Source organism: Centruroides vittatus, unplaced genomic scaffold (assembly GCF_030686945.1).
Source record: "Centruroides vittatus isolate TY-2023 unplaced genomic scaffold, ASM3068694v2 contig_808, whole genome shotgun sequence".
Taxonomy (NCBI): domain Eukaryota; kingdom Metazoa; phylum Arthropoda; class Arachnida; order Scorpiones; family Buthidae; genus Centruroides; species Centruroides vittatus.
The window spans coordinates 648,795-667,686 of NW_027122526.1; the positions used below are offsets into that span (position 1 = coordinate 648,795).

An 18,892-nucleotide genomic window follows, 5' to 3' on the forward strand; every position below is an offset into this window, starting at 1 on the left:
ATAACAGTATAAAGAAGAAAAAAATATATTTATATGAAACTAATTAACATAAGAATTATAAATTTTCTCGGATGCAACATTTTTTGGGTATATAATTTACAGTTCGCCTTTTGCAGGCTGATTTAGCTGATGATGTTCACTCGAGAGTTTAAATGACATTCTCGTTACTTTTCGCCCACTTATGAGTTAATCTTTTGTTAGCAGTTATTTATTCTTCAGCCATGAAAATTTCAGAGAGAAATTACCTTAACCTTAGTCCTCCTTACTAAAATCTAATTTACAATAATGTTTCTCTTACAAACGCGAAATGCAAAAAATAATCGAAAATTAGAAAAATATGCCTGCGAAATGGGTTTCTATATTAAAGGAAATAAATTAAAAGCACGAATGGCAGCAAGGATTGGGGTGACCAGAGCAAAAGTGGAAACATTTTCTTTTTCGACTATTTCGAGTATAACTGAATAACAGAATAAATGTAATAATTAACGATTTTTAAATCAATAAAATAAATATTATAATAATGTTACAGTTAAATGTTTGTACTGTACCTTGATTGGAAATTTCTTCGTTATACAGAAATAGTCGTCCATAGAAATAAGCAACGAAGCTTTGCCGAATCTCTTCATAAAATTCAAAATCTGTAATGACATGTATTTTAGTCATTAATTGCATGAATTATGCAAAAATTAATTAATTTATGCATTTCATTGAACGAATTCTTACTTTCAGCTTTTGTTCTAATGTCAAATTACAATCAGCAAATCTTCGTATATCTTGGAAATTGTTTTGCATCTAAAAATGAAATAATTAATGAAAAATTCAGCATAACGTAACGATTTTATACTTACAGCAGCAGTAAATCGGGACAAAAAATAGGCAGTAATGAGGCAGGACCAACATAAAATATAGGTAGTAAATAAGAAAACAACTTTTATTGCAGGATTCATTTTCATAAATAATAAATTGTATATTGACAAACATGTATTTAGCAACATAACAAAATAATTAACAATAAACGATAAACCGTGAGCGTTATTCAAATCACTAACATAAATCCAAAGTTGATCATGAGAAATTATTATAAAGTCTATTTCATAAGATAATTGTCTATTATTTCTTTTTAGTAATAAATGTTGTTTTGATAAATCAATAAACGCAGTCATTCCAATGTAAATGAGTATTGCAAAAATCATACAATTGTTAAATAATCCTCCCATTAAATAATTTACAGTAATTTCCCATACTGTGGAACAATAAGATACTTCAAAAGAAGAATAATATCCTTTTTCAAATGCAGAAAATATTATGAAAGCTAAAAGAGGTTGCATTGTTACAATCAAAAAGAAGTAAACAACAATCTCAAGAATGCAAATAATATTTATTATGCGATCGAAATGCTGTTTTTCGGAATTAAAAAAATTTCTTAATTTAATTATTGGATTAAGTTTATTTCTTCTCAGAGAACTGTTTATCGTCACATATATAAATACAAAAATAACAAAACATAATTTTATTATAATAACTTCGTCTCCTAATACGTTGTATGCACTAAAGCAAGGAATAATCTCATTGAGAGTCGGGATGAAAGAAATAATCAATGCAGAGACACAAGCCCAGGAAATATATTCCACTAACCCACAATAAAAAGTTTTAAAATACTTCTTTACAAAGATGGACCTACTTCGATATTGACAGTTGCATTCAAAGAAAGGATCCACACCAAACACTAAAGCAATCGATAGACACGGTTGAAGTAAACATCTCAAGCACTCTTCAGTTAATTCTTCCATTTTCTTTTCCTTTTATTTTTTCTTTAATTTTTTGCTGTCGAAGTTTAACAAAAAGTCTGTTATTTTTGTTAATTTTTGTCTGTCTGACAAATCTTTCAGTAAATTATGTTCAAAGGAACAATGTAAGAGAAATGTTTTGCGAAACGAATGCGATTCTATAATGCTATTATTAGAAATGTGTGCTTTCTGTCAAAATACTCAGTGCGACCACGCATAAACATATTGAATTTATAGATGTATACAAATAACGTCTATTGATTCTTAATAAATATCTACTGTATTAAGAGCAATATATAAAACAACATAAACCATTACAACCGTCGTAATAAATATGACAAATTCGTATTCTGTACGAATTTGTCATATTTATTACGACGGTTGTTATATATTGCTCTTAATACAGTAGATATTTATTAAGAATCAATAGACGTTATTTATATACATCTATAAATTCAATATGTTTATGCGTAGTTGCACTGAGTATTTTCACAGAAAGCACACATTTCTAATAATAGCATTATAGAATCGCATTCGTTTCGCAAAACATTTCTCTTACATTGTTCCTTTGAACAAAATTTACTGAAAGATTTGTCAGACAGACAAAAATTAACAAAAATATATATAAATAATAATAAATATGACAAATTCGTACAGAATACGAATTTGTCATATTTATTACGATTGTATATTAGAGAATTGATGAATTATTAAAATGTGTCAGAGTGGAAACTTGGTATGATAAACTTTTACGTAAGATGGCCTTTGTAAATATAAATCAAATGCTTTAATATAATATAATGGAAGCAATAGAAGTACGAAATAATTTTAATCTTTGCTCTTTTTATTTATTGCCAGATCAACTCCGGGCTCATCTGCTAGTAATTATTATTTTACTTGCTCTTTAGTTTATATTGTTATAAGTAAGTAGCAAGATATTGTTTAATTAAAGCTTAAAACTCAGAATTACTAATATTAATTAAATAACACAATGTTGTATAAAAGCAACATTTTTACGCTTTGTTGCTTATTTCTATGAACGAGTATTTCTGTATAACTAAGAAACAGTGTTACATTTGACAGTAACGGACATACAACTTCCACTCAAAAACAACTTTTTTATATACTACTTTTGGTCATTGAAACTCGGGAACAATCGTAAACTAATAGAAAGAAGCGATTATTTAAGTGTTTCTACAAACAATTTAAATGAAAAATTTTCATGTTGATCTAGTAATAGTCTCTTTAATCCGAAAACTATTGACGGTAGATTGCCCCACAGCTTAGGCAGTCTAACGGCAGACAGCTCACAGCAGTCTACCGTTAATATTTTTCGGATTGAAGAGACTATTACTAGATCAACATATAATACGTCTACCATAGGAAATTTAATAATAAAAATTTCCACGTGATTTCTAAATAAATATAAATACAAATTCAAACGAACACCAAACAAAAACTGGAGGAATATATAATTCATCCAACACAACCTTAATTACTCCAGTTAATCGCGTTCATAAATTTTAAACGTTTTCGACCCATTCTGGGTTTTCCTCAGGATATCGTTGTAATAAATACACCAATGTGTGAAATGGAACATTCAAACCGAATCCAGTCCGATTCAAATTACGTGAAAACGGTTGAGCTTGATAATGGAACGATTCTCTTGTGTTACGATGACGGTTTCGCGCGTGAGAAGATTTTGCTGCAATTTGCTGCATAACCGTTTACTCTATCTCTTAAGACGCAATTACCGGGTGTTCTCCCCCTCATAACAGTACTTCCACGCTTGTGAAACGTTAGCTGCATCTTTATAATTAATGCATGTGCTCCTTAATCCCGCTTTGTATATTTCGAGCATCGAAAAATGTTATGCATGGCCAAATAAAGTCAGAGTTTCATCTGTAATTAGTAGAATGCAAATCGTGATCTGTATTCTGTTAATTATACAAGTCTATTATTTAATCTATCAAACCGAAATTGCGCCCGTTATTTTCTTTGGCTTTGAAGATCGAGGATTTCAAAACATTTTGTTTTAAAAATTTGTTTTAATCTGTATATGTTGTGATAGCAATTAAATATTTATTAAATAATTTTTAAATTACTTTTGTGTTTATGGTTGTTTCCGATGAAAATGATTCCTATTTCGGTGGATGATAATTAATGGCGGCGTATTTAGTTCCGTTACAGTGGGATTTTATTTTACCTGTATTCGCTGATTTATTTAATTTCTGTTCTGATTTAAGTAATTGATAAGTTTAATCAACTTTTGTATCTTAATCCTTAGTAATTTCGAAGCATGTCGTGTTAGGAGCGGGCTTATCCGAAATTATTTCTGAATCTCGTCGATATAAATTCCGACAAATCGCATGTTTTTCATTTAAGTTTAACAAAGGTTATAATGCTAATATAATGCTTAAAATATCATGGAAATAAGGTACGTTGATATAGAAATTATTTATCGCACATGTACTATATATGAGCTTCAAAAATAAAAACAAAAATAAATAATAATAATAAAAATAAAAATAAAATAAATAAATAAATAAATTAATAATAATAATAAAATAAAAATAAAATAAAATAAAATAAATAAATAATAATAATAAAAAATAAAAATAAAATAAATAAATAAATAAAATAAATTTTATCAAACGATGAGATCAGATTTGTATCTTGTACAATACTTTAGCCTATATCCCTAAGAAAAATACTGTAGATCTACGGTAAAATAAATTTCGTTTTCCCACAGTTAAATTTCGCAGCTAAATTGCCGTTCTGATAAACTATTTTCACTTTTTCTGATAAGTTTAACACGATCTTCTAACGACAACACTTTGCATTTCTTTCAGTTTCCGACAATTTAGAACAAACTGAAATGAATTTTCTTTGTTCCTAGACTAATTCATTAATAGCTGCACCTAGCTTCAAGGGTGGGAGAAGTGTCCGAGGTGGGTTCGAACAAGAGTTTAGACTAATTCATTATATTAAGAGGGGGGAAACGTTGTTGAGATGGGTTCGAACAATAGTTTAGACCAGATATATTCGCGGAAGTGGTCGCTTATTACAGTTGTTGTATGTTGTTTCGGACCAAAAATCGATGTCCGCGGTCGCATTACGCCGGTAGTCGTTTAATACGGCTAACTTATACGAAGACTATGTATAAACTATTCCGTGCCAGAAGTTTTTTCCCGTTTTGACAAGTGCCTGTCGAATGCTGGCGGTCATCTAGGCAATTTTCACTGTACTTAGAAATATAAATATATATACTAGAAACTGTACAACCTATTTCTATCTACTTATTTAAAAATAAACATATCAGGAAGTGAGTCAAAATATTAATGAAAAACAAAAATTAACTTTAATGTAAGTTAACAGAAATTTTCTTTTGTACTCACTCTATTTATTTTCGACACATTTCTTCTAACTTAAAATATAGAAATTTTTGAATTAAAAGATTATCATAAATTTTTACACAATTTAAAAATATTGTCAAAATTTATGAAGACACTTCATAATATGTAGAGCATATTTATTGTATTCATACCTGTTACCGTTTGATACGGTATTAAAATCATTGTATTCACATTCAGGTAGAAATACTTAATACTACGTTTGATTATTTAAATAAAACATCAAAATAACGTTTGATTTCTACTTTAATGGGCAAAAGTTACAGAAATATTCCGACATTAAACTTTTCATGAAAGTTATTTCGTATGATCTGCAATATGACCTAAATATGTAACTCAGACAGAAAATAATTTTCGAAATAATCTAATATTAGAAACGGAAGTTTTTAACTTTCTATTTTTGCCTGAATTAATCTTCATTTTAATATAACAATTACACTAAAAGATATTAAAAATCGTATAAACGAAAAATCTATTCGAGAAATACAGTAGAGCGTCGTTAATCGGAACATCGATAATTGAAATGGCCGGAAATCGGAACGATTTTCAGTCGGACTGTGTCGTGCTGAATCGAACGTTTTTGATACTAGATTTACTTCTAAAGTATAATTTTCATGTTTTTATATTCTTCGATATATTTATTTTGTTTGTACAAAATGCAGAAATAATTTTTAACGATACGATAGCCTCGATTATTATTATAAAAATTTTCGTTAGGCTTAAAATCGACGAAAATTCAACACGAAGCGACACGCAACGGAGAAATATTTGAACATCGGACAGGTTAATATATTTTTTCGTACAAAGTCGGAAATCGGAACAAATGACTAATTGGAACAACCCCAGTCCCCAATTGACTCCAATTTTCGACGCTCTACTGTATTTAATTAATAATTTAAATTAAATTTGGGAATATATTTTTATACGTAAATTCTTTCGATATGTATAATAAAACCAATTAATTGAAAAAACAGAGGACATCTTTGTCTTTCTTCATGGATCAGATTTTGTAGATTTATATTTGTGCGTCCGTTCATAGATTGTTCGATAAGGAAATATATTACGCAAAATGTTTATTTTTATTCGAATAATCTACTAAAATGCTGCATCAAAAATATAATAATCGAGATAAAGACATTATAAATGAATAGTTACATATTTATTATTAAATTTCCTAAATTTCGTACTGCAAAAGTTAAAAAACGAAACCGATAGTAGATCAAATTACAATAATTAGTACAGAATAAAATCTACATACATATAAAAGGAATGAGCATCGAAAAATGTTATGCATGGCCAAATAGTGTCAGCGTTTCGTCTGTAATTAGTACAATACAGATCACGATCTGTATTCTGTTAATTATACAAGTCTATCATTTAATCCATCAAACCGGAATCGCGCCCGTTATTTCTCTCTGGCTTTGAAGATCGAAGATTTCAAAACATTTTGTTTTAAAAACTCGTTCTAATCTGTATATATTATGATAGTAATTAAATATTTATTAAATAATTTTTAAATTACTTTTGTGTTTATGGTTGTTTCCGATGACCTGAATGACGAAAATGATTCCTATTCCGGTGGATGATAATTAATGGCGGCGTGTTTGGTTCCGTTACAGTGTGATTCTGTTTTACCTGTATTCGCTGATTTAAGAGTTAAAATCGCCAATAGTCATTAATAGCATCAGTTTAGAGCATTAGTAGTCGAAATTATCTCTGTTCATCTGCGAAAAAAGTGAATAGCGAAATTTATGAAAAGTGTAATAAATGTAATACAGAATACATCCACAAGAGCCGAATTATCGGGCTAGAGTCGGCTATAATAAATAAATAATTAGTAAGACAATTTGGCACTAGAGCTTGGCGTTAGGCGCCATCTCTTACTAAACTTAATAATTATAATTAAATTAAATAAATAATTTTAATAATTTGGAACTGGAGGAAAAGCGAGTCCTGCTTTGGGCCGATTTCTTTTCCTCCAGTTCCAAATTATTAAAATTATTTATTTAATTTAATTATAAATATTAAGTTTAGTAAGAGATGGCGCCTAACGCCAAGCTCTAGTGCCAAATTGTCTTACTAATTATTTATTTATTATAGCCGACTCTAGCCTGATAATTCGGCTTTTGTGGATGTATAGCTTTGTAACGGGTTAGTCGTTGTTTGTTTATATGTAATACAGAATATTCAAAATTAATAAATGCATCACTTCAATCACCTCTAAAACGTTTTGCGTACTATTTTTTGTCTTTTTTATGACTTTTTGAATTTTTTATAACTGTTAACAATCTCGAAATTCTTATCTGATTTATTCCAGTTGATAAATCAATTGATCAATTGAAGCAGATCGTCGTTACATGATTAATAGCAAGTACAAGAAAATTATATGACCTGTTAGAGTTATACTATATTTTTAACATATCATTAATGAATGAATCGTTTCTGCTACGAATAAATAATTTGTAACTGTGCAGCACTACACGTTTTCTAAACAAACTCCGGATGTTACCAATTTTTCCATTCATATATATGAGAGAGACAGGTTGTGTATATTACAACACATATATCGGTCTTATATAATTATTTTGCATAATCTGAAGTCTATTAATCCCCATCTCAGGTCCTGTGCAAGAAAATTATGACACCATAACTTAAGTTTGTGCCATCTCACATACTGCTCTAAGCGCCGATTATAAAATTCTCTAAATACTCAAGTTAATCAAGCATTGAATTTCTGAATATTTAGTCAACCGGAATACTATATTTATCATCGACAAATACGAAAGTTTCAAAACCCAATAACTAATTTTGATTTAAGTAAATGATAAGTTTAATCAACTTTTGTATCTTAAACGTTAGTAATTTCGAAGCACGTTAGGAGCGGGCTTATCCGAAATTATTTCTGAATCTCGTCGATATAAATTCCGACAAATCGCATGTTTTTCATTTAAGTTTAACAAAGGTTATAATGCTTCTAAGAAAGACAGTTTTAACTATTGTTACTTTTTTCACGATTGTGGATCGTAAAAGAGAGAGCGGAAATACGTTCGAAGATGAATATGATTATATTATCGGTGAGCTTTTTGAACTTTTGTTGTTTATAATTTATAACATCAACTTTAATCAATTTTGTCATAATTGATATTGTCAAGCTCGAAAAAATTAAGGAATAGGAGATTTCAGAGTTGTAATGAAATCAATAGTCTATATTGCATTCGATTTTAGTGTTTTAGAATCTTTGCATATTATACACAAAATGTCTTTTTAATTGTACTTTATGAAATATGCACTAAGTTATAAGCTAGGCTAGGCACTAAAAATAGATAATATTTCGTAAAGTTTTGTTTCACTTCGCACGTTGTCTGTTTTATTTTGATGATGTGTGTAGTGGACGAAATGAGAATATACTTTTCAAATATGGTCTGTTATTTATACTTATTGTCCCGGCTTTTTTATGAATTTAAAAATCATATAAATAGGAAAAATAAGACTTAAAATTTCAAACCGAGCAAAGTAGTAGGCATTTACACTGAAAATGATTAGTAGGCAATATTAATCAAACTGATTTGAAGAATAGTGTTTACAGATTATATACCGACAATTAGTGAAAACAGTAGTAATTTGTTTTACATATTCATCCATAGAATTTTTGTGTGTCGCTTAAAGGCAAAAGTAGGTTTAAGAAACATTGGAAACGTCTGTACATATTTTACTGCATGTACTTGAAAATTAGCTCTGCATTACAATGTTATAGTGAGAATTTACAAGCATTTTCAAACCGCGTCAGCAAAATTCGCGTCGTGGCTTTTATGATATTTGACCACGACGCGTTGTGGTGATTAAGAAAAGCCATAAAGCGTTCTGAATGTTAGCTGATGCAACCACGATAGAGGATCATACGACGCACAGCGGTTTGTAACTTTAAAATATGAATTCTAGCCTCGAAACATTTTTATTTACAATTTTCAATGCCGAACAACATTAGTTCTTATTAGTTCTTATAATTTAATTTTCATACTTAAAAAAATTTCAAATAAATAAAATATATGGAGAGAAATACACATTTGTTTCTTTTCTTTTGCTAAAAAGTGCTAAAGGTCTAACTACTTGTAGGTGCTTGATACACGATGAAATAAAAATCAGCTGCTAAAGTTAAAAACCACTGTGCGACAGATTTATCATGATTAAAAGCCACCACACGTTCTGGATGTTAACTAATAACGAGGTGATGATAAGAAAATAAAACTTTCTTTTTCACTATGATTTATTTATCTTCAATCATCTTATATAAGTAGGTAACAAAATTATTCATCACATACAGAAATGTAACTTTGTTACTTTTCAACATTTAATTATTGTGGAAAATCTGTTACGGTGCTCGAGACGTCAACGTTTTCTAACAACTAATTTAATAAAAATAATTAGTTTGTCAGGAACTTTTATTAATAAATAAGTCATTTTTATGAGAATCGAGAATGTTGCAGAGTTATTTTCGCTGATTGTTTTTGAACGGATTATCGACTAAAACCGAGGTATCACTGTACAGTTTACACCCATGTACCTAGCATCAATCTGCATCATTTCCTTAGCTTCTGTTGTCCTATCCTAAAACCCTCCAGTTATAGAGAAAAACAGAATAGTTTTAGGCTAAAACTTTTTCCAGCGAAACTTGTGGCGCGATGAGTAATAAGACCACAGAACACAGAGTAGTTTTACCCTGGATTTACCCTAGAAACGACAGCACTGGTCAAGAATGAACACAATACAAACTCCACAAGTGTTTGCAATGCGCCCGTTGACAAGTTACAATCTATTCTTCGTATCGTAGTTGCATCAGCTAACATTCAGAACGCGTTATGGCTTTTCTTAATCACCACAATGCGTCGTGGTCAAATATCATGAAAGCCACGACACGAATTTCTCTTTGTGGTCGTTTTGAGTTAGCCACACCGCGTTGTGATCGGTTTTTTTTTTTTTTTTTTTTTTTTTTTTTTTTTTTTTGCTCAATGAGCGATTTCGGTCTTTGAGCTTAACATTTTTTATGGAATATAATACATAAAATATATATATATATATTCTCTATCTTAACTATTTAGATATTTAGAACAGAGATAAACTTTATAATAAACATCACAGAAGAGGAAATCCTTTTTAATCTTTAGGTTTTCCATTTTGTTATAATATACTGTCAGTTTTCTCTTCATGATTAACTAATAAAATAGAATATAAGGTCATACAGAAATTGCGAGGTTGAGGCCGAAGTTTTCAACGCGAAAACGTGTACGTCGGACGTTCAGCGCCGCTTTCCTGTAAGCCTAGAAGTTTGGCAATGGCGTTTGGTATGTCGAGCATGATTCCACTTTCCAAACGCCATTGCCAACCTTCTAGGCTTACAGGAAAGCGGCGTTGAACGTCCGACGTACACGTTTTCGCGTTGAAAACTTCGGGCTCAATCACGCTAATAACTTTCATATAAGATATGTAAAATTTTCAATAGCAATTAGAGATTTCGACTTTCTGTAAAACAAACTCATTACATATGGTTGAAATATTTAATAAAATATTTATACCAATATTTTATTAAATATTTCAACCATATGTAATGGTTGAAATATAAACGTATTTAAAAAATTATATAATACGGTAGTCTTCTATATATATCGAATTAAAATTCAATAAACAAACAGTAATTATGCATTATTATAGATAGAAATTAAAACTATTATCCGAATTTACAGAACTTTATAATAAACCATAAAATACACGCGAAACTCAAAACATGTTAAATGTAATTGAAATTCGTGATTCATATAAATACACATTTCAAATTCCTAAAATTTCTGGACTCTACAAATTCGGTTAGAAAAATGATTTTTTATTTTATTTTACTTCAATGAATTTTATTGACATTTTTACATAATTATTCAGTAAATTAAATTCAAGTTTTAAATATCAAACAAGCTTTATTATAACAAAGTTTACTTTGAATGAATGCATACAAAATTCAAGCGTAGTTTAAACAAATCACAACAATAAGTTCATCTATTCACCAAGGATAAATTAGAATCAACTGAAATTTTATTAATGATAAAGTAATGACAATAGTAATAAGTCATAGCAAAGGAACAATTTCCTGTGCAATAACTCTACTTTTTAAAGGAACCTTTATCTTATAGAGCTCCTTCCTCGCTTGGATGCGGCGATACGGTGTGGGGATGCATGTACACACTGTATACTATCCTGCATCATAGAGACATTTCTGGAAAATCCTAGCTGTGTGCGCCGAGCATTATATCATTGAAAAAGGTTGTTTGCAATCCTGACATATAAAGAAACATGTTGAGGCTTAGTATTTCATGAACGTACCATTGTGCTAGAATATCCATCGTATCACTAAGGATATTCTATCACAATGGTAAGGATGAATATATAGGAGATGTCTCTCCAGATTAGAGGAGCAATATGACATTCAACATTAAGGTAAGATTTAAGTGTCACCAATGGGTCTCAAAACATACAGTGGTCATCTGTTTGAAACAGAACCGAGTTTCAATGCTTTTCAGTCACCACACGAAAATAATATATTTTGAGACGAATTCCCCAAACATAGGTGAATTCGAGATGGCGCAGTCTGACATACAGAAAGATGGTTCCTCTAGGTGTAACATGTTTCTATTGCGTCAAGATTTCCTTTCTTACTCAGTCCTATTTTATAAGCGTTAAGTAACATTTGGATCATTCTGTATTTTGGTTTATCTAGATAGTATTTTATATCGTTTTTTCTGATTTTATACTTTCATGTGTTTATTTTGCATGTTTGTATTCTCTGTAATAATAATAGAGCCTATATGTAATGAATTTTTCTTGAATAAATTTAATCAGTGTGTCAATACTGCGTCGCCATTTGAAATTGTTGTGTTTGTTTTCATTGGTGCATATTATGTTGTATACGTTTTCGTAAGTAATAGCTGTTGACCTATTATCAGTGAGTGTCTTGACTGATCTGATCAAATGTCTGTAGATGTTGATGTATTTATTCTTTTTCTCTCGCAAGTTTTTGTTTGAAATGATTAAGCATTGTTTATGGAATAAGGTTGTTACGTGTAGTTGTGGCACACCAGTGGCCAAGCGGTTCCGTTCCCTGAACACTGGGAGTTTGGCCGTCGGTTTGTGCCTCGCCAGGATGGGCTGGCCCGGTGGACTTTTTTCGGATTTTGTCCACATCTGTCACGCCTAAATAGACGCGTGTTAACCTTGGAAAACCTCCCGAATGCATGCCCTCTTAGATCGCCCATGTGTTGCCTTGCCGTAACCTAATAAAACAAACAAAATAACACATATACAGGTATACTCCTAACTTCACTACCGAGTTCCGTTCTGACGACTACGTCGTTAAGCGAATTGGTCGATAAGCGTGGAGCTTGCGCCGGGAATATAGGATCATTGTAAAATTATACAAATTATGCACGAACTTCAAATTTATTCATAAAAAGACATGCATATGTACAGTACATATTATTATTTGTTTATTTAGTTATCTGGAGCTATAGAGGGTCCAGGTAAGGGAGATGACGACGATGAAAAGTTGTACCTTCAAGGGCGGAGGTTCTGGATGTAACAGTCGAAAAGAAACTCGTGTGGTTTGCTTTGTAATCTATTTTTCTTGATAAATTTCTCTATAGCTTAAAGTGCAAGTTCACTCATCCCACGTTCAACTTTACTAAAACGTTCAGTATTTGGATCCATATCCTCAAGTTCCAACATAGGTGCATTAATTTTGGAGAACACACCAGCTAACCCATGTACCATGAATTTCTTTCTCACTTCTTCAGTTCTTTCCTGTTCTTTCTCTTCCAAATGCCGCATCGCTTCTAACTCTATTAAATCCTCATTTGTTAGCTCTCCATCGGCATAATCCACGAATTCAACGATGTCTTCCACTTCAACATCTAAATTAAGCGCATTGGCAAGGCCCACAATTGTTTAAATTACATCAAACTGACTAAAAAGTGTATAGTAAGCCTATAGTATGCTCAGTTCGCATGTCACCAATCGCCACTGATCGATACCCATTGTAAGGTCGCCGACAGGTGGGGATAAGTTAATCACGTGTCAGGATGAACCTAAGGGACGTTTGCATGTGGGTGTGGCGGAGGAGGCAAATGATGACAAGTGTTTTACATAAGGAAACCCGTTTATTGGAGAACATATATGCTTACATCCACAATAGACAGTCCACTTCTCTACAGTCTTTCGGAGTGGCAAGGATTTCCCTTCCGTCGAAGCCCCGGGGCGGACGAGATGAGATCGCTGGACCGATGCTCGCAGAGGTGCTGAGGCGTCGTACGTCGTTGGCGGCGACACGACACAACACAGATCACGGCTCTTCGCAGGATGCGGAGGAGACTCTCCTGACCTTCGGGATCCCGGGTTTTTATAGTTCTTCGCTCGCTATTCTGATTTCCGATTGGTTCCTCATCCCCTTTCCCGTTTTCCGATTGGTCTTTCCCTTGTTTCTAGGCGAAACTCGGGACGACCCGGGTGATGGGAAAGGTCCGACTCGGAGTGTCCATCTGGCGTCTTTTTGACCATTGTGTTCGGAGACTGTTGACAAATTTACATGACTCGAACTCATAATTTAGCCCGTTAATTGCGATTTCTGTCATCTAGGAACTTTTAAGATTCAAGCGCTATGGTTTTCTATCTATTAAACTGCCCCCTTCCGAAGTTGTCTTCTTAGATCGACTATTTATGAGCACTCGAGTCAGAATTTCACCTATTTATGAGTCTTTATGTCATAATTCCATTTATTTATGGACTTTCGTGTCAGAGTTCTACTCTTCCGTTTGACATAGATGGATCGTTTTTAACACGTGTTTTGGCACGTGTTCCGACACTCGTTGGTTACATCTTTGCGCCGCGATGTCTAGGTCAAGAGTTTTTTTTTTCTTTTTCTCTCTTTTTTATATAATCTATTGTTGTAATTTAAATGGAAGAATTTCGTGATTTACGGACCTTGTCTGCAACCTCACACCATGCTGAGAAAGGGAATTCTCCGAATTGCAAGTCGAAACTCGATTGGTCTTATGTCCCAGTGGTCGTTAAGCAGATAAGTCGTAAAGTGAAAAGTACCTGTAGTTGTTCTTTTCTGATCAAAAGCTCTTTGCTCTGTAACAGGGAAATCTGGACAGTTTCGTGTGATGTCTTGTAGTTTTGTCTTGTAATGCGTGCGTCTGTATGTTGGCATGTGTGTTCTAGTTTCGTAATAGTGTAGTGGGTACGTATAACGAATTCGTTCATTTCTTGAGAGCACATTATTCCATTCAGGGGCCTTGATAATCAGTGGGTAGATTGCCGCTGAAACACTGGTGAGTATGCTTGTGCATATAAAGTAGAATAATAACTCAGCAGCTCCTGACATGGAGAACAGACGCTGTTTGTGGGTCTATCATTTTTTATTTCATTTCTCCCTAGAGACCCTACAAGAAGCTTATGCTCCAATCGGCATCGTTCTTTGGTTCATTGGAATTATTGAGTGTTCTCATTTCGACAAGTTGATAACTAAAGACAGAGTTTGTTATTATTACTACAATTATTTTAGTTTTAAACAATTTAAAATTTTTATTATTTATTTTTCAATGAACCAGTCACTAAAAAAAACTAATAACTAATTTAACTAACACTTACTGTCATTAAGAAACTATGAAGTAAGTTTGTGTATAATTATTGTATTAGCATATAATCACAATACATTGCACTGTAACTGTATTTCGTTATGAATAAGATATAATAACTTCAGGAAACATTTTGTGAAGTGTCAGCATATTACAGGTTGACCGGTATAATTGAGATCTGTACGGTGCGCGGTAGGTGATTTTAGCCGGATTATTAATGGTTAGGCTAAAATACAACAACAAATACCCAATAATACCCAACAAATAACCATTTCATCCTACTCCTACGTTTAAAATACCGTATAAACTGGTATAAGGTGGTTAATAAAAAATATGCAAACATTAAATAAAAATTATTGTCAAATCATTTTTCATTTTCTTGTTATCTGACAATGTTGAGCATCCCGGTTGAGTAAACAGAAACGGCACGGAAAATTTTAAATTACGCTAACCGAAAGTAGTTCTGAATTAGTAATGGAACGAGATTACTGATGGTCAACCTGTATTAAAGAGATAATTTGAATATAAATGTTAAGTAGAAAAATATTTTACATTACGTATAAATTGATAATTAATATAAGTCATTGTAAGAATTTATATTATATTCAAGCGTTCTAGATGGCCGAGAGGTAAAGTGTTAGGCGGTTCAAGTGTTCTCAATTTCATGCTCTACGTCAGAGGAAATCGCAGAGACTACGACAATTGGGCTCGACAAGGGGCTTATGGTTGGAGTTGGAAAGACGTCTTTCCTTATTTTCTCAAATCTGAAGATAATACTGATATACGCGTACTCAATAATGGTAAATATAAAACTTAATATATTTCAATATGTAGCAAACTTTTGATAGTTAAGGCAAAGTTTAATTTCTTGATTAAGTTAATGAAATCAAATGTAGAAGCTTATTCTAATAATTAGTAAATTGAAGATCAGCATGTTGCGATTGAATGTTTAGAAATACAAATTGAAAAGTTTTAAATTCTTATTAATTAAACTTTATTGCATAATTTCTTCAAGGTTTTCATAGTACGAGTGGGCCTCTAACAATTTCTTCGCCGCGATATGCAAGTCCTCTTCGAAATGCATTTTTGGAAGCTGGTCAATTACTGGGGTATCCTATAAGTGATTATAACGATGCCATTCAAACAGGTTTTTATATAATATATTTTTATAGTTTATTTTTAGTCATGCAATAATTATACAAGCACTTTTAGTTATTAGACAAATGCATTTTGTGGTTAGCAAGGCGTAATAAACTAATGATTATATTATTAAAATATATTATTAATCATTATATTATTAGTAATATTATTACTATAATAATATTAATACCATTTTAATAATTTATTATAAATAAAATTATCAAAGTAAATCTTAGTATTTTTATAATTAATTTAAATAGATAAGAAAATTTAAATAAAAAGATCAGATCTGTTAAATCTCTTCATGTAAGGCCTCAATATCTGGCTATCAGTGTTACCAAGAACAAATTGCGCTGCTGAATGTACACTTGTGTTAAATTGAAATTAATCAAAAATTTAAAGATTTAATTACAAATCATACTAAAATTTGTTAATTATCAAATATTATTACGTTGTATCTATTGTTATGAATTATTTAATAAATTTTTGTCAAAATCAATTTGTTTTCAATAATATTAGTATTTTTAAAAAGTTGAAAAAATTTTACCTTTGCCACACTTAATAAAACATTTAACATCTTGTATCGCTGAGAATACTCGATAAATCGGTTTTATGCAGAGCATAGATTCGATCAAAGCTTCGTAACAGGATTCTATTCTTATGGATGGATACAGGTTTTCAAAATCCATAATTGACTCAACCTTTTCATCAATTAAACTTAATTCTTGTAACTCTTAACTACATTGGTCAGGTTATGTGCGGATTAATGCTTTTCAAAGTATTGTATTGTACAACAAATACAAGCACACGCATATACCATGCTCTGTTAAAAAGGCTGACAAAAAATCTATAGCAGAGACATACGAATGCCTTCTCTCTGAACTCTTCCCAAGGGACCATGAGGACATTGACAGCCGCTGTCATGCGAAGGTTAGGAAAGAGTGCCTTCCCGTTTTGAACACTGACACAGACAGGAACTTTAGTCCCAGTTAAATTGCCAAATTATTTCAGGAAAAAAACTGGAGGAAAGCTCCAGGCCTAGACAAAATTACGGAAAACTTTCAATGCAATTCCAACTACCATGTTATTAATTTATAAAAAATGCCTTCAACTACAGTATTTTCCCAAGGCCTGGAAATGGCTGAAATCAAGCTCATAGCTAAAGAACTAGTGTAACAGCAAAGGACTTTTGCTCTATATCCCTACTACTAATCTTTGAAAAACTCCTCGATGCCTTAATATATAAAAGACTGGAATTTAAAATGGGAAAAACAAATTTTCTCCACACGAACCAGCACGGATTCCGTAAAAACAAGAGTACGATTGCGGCACTGCACCAGGTGATCGAGGTGATAAGGATCGCAAAACAAAACGACAGACATATAATGGCAGTATTAATCAATTTTCAAGGGGAGCGTAGTGGCCGGCTATCCTCTCGGAACTAAAAGACGCAAATTGCCCTAAAACATTTACGGACTCTAAAAGAGTTTCCTTATGGAAAGAAAGGCAAGCATAATGCTCGGCTCCAATGTTATGAAGAGAGATATAGACATAGGGTGCCTCAGGGCTCTAGGTCTGGGCCAATTCTGTGGCTTGCACAATGATATTTTCAAACTCAAAGAAACCTCCTTAGCGGACACCACTATCGATATATTAGGATTTCTGATGACACGATAATACTGATAACACGCAAAAACTCAAGTCTTACACGCAAGTCTTACAGATTCAAATGAACAAACTTCTAAACAACGTAAACCTCTGGACCGAAAAGAAAAAAACTGATAATCAACCCAGATAAATGCGCAAGTATACTTTTCCCACGACATCAACCACTTAATAAGAAACTAACAATTGAACTGTCTGGGCATAGGATTAAATATAACTTTGACATAAAATACATAGGACTGAAGATTGACGAAACTTTAACATAGAAATCACAATTCAGCCACATCCACAACAAGGCAGTTACGATGTCCCACTCCCTACGCTGCATCTCTAGAAACATGTGGGGAATAAATTTTAAGACCAGCCAATCTATAAATGTGCAATCGAACCGGCCATTATTTATGGGGCAGAGATCTGGGGAGAAGCTGCCAACAATCAAAACATTAAGAAACGTCTTAACTCTATCCAATGAATGGAGTTTAATATCGATAGCTAAAGCATACAGAACAAGCACGACGAACGCGTTGCAAGTAATTTCAAACATTCTACTATTAGACATAAAATTTTTTAAAATATACTGGAAATACCAACTTTTAGGTCAAATGGCAAAGAGCATTCAAACTCTCATTGTCCATGCTTCCATGGACGAACTTATAGAAGACATTCAGAACTACGGCCTGGACTCACAGCAAAATACTAAAATAGTTCACCCTGCAGAACCAAACCGGGAAATTACTGAGGCACCAGAAGTAAATGACAAAACGTACAATGTGTTTATTGACGGATCGAAGTCTGCCGAGGGCGTTGGGTGCGCATGGGTTGTTAATAACACCTCTGGAAGATCAATTTACCTGGCGTACTTCAAGCTAGGAACGCAATGCTCAAACAACCAAGCCGAAAGTTTGGTTATTTTGAAAGCGTTGCAATATATCAGAGACAAGCCGATGTTCAGAAACAAAACAATACACATCAACAACGATAGCAAAACGGCCCTAGCCCAAATCAGGAAACTACGCACAAAGCTAACTATAATTCAAGAAACTATCAACCTTCTGACACTACTTAGAGGAAAAGGGATAAAAATCCTCTTAAACTGGGTCAAAGGACATGCTGGATAACTGGAAACGAGCGAGCTGACCTACTCGCAAAAAGGCGGCTAAGGCTGACATGCCAATCTCTCTCAACACCCTTCCATCGAGCTTGGTGAAGTCCC

General features: G+C 32.4%; 1 pseudogene; it reads left to right on the forward strand.

Moving 5' to 3' along the window:
• Window positions 1-14,619: 14,619 nt before the first annotated feature.
• LOC136982103 (glucose dehydrogenase [FAD, quinone]-like) overlaps window positions 14,620-18,892 on the forward strand; it is a 29,713-nt pseudogene continuing 25,440 nt past the window's right edge.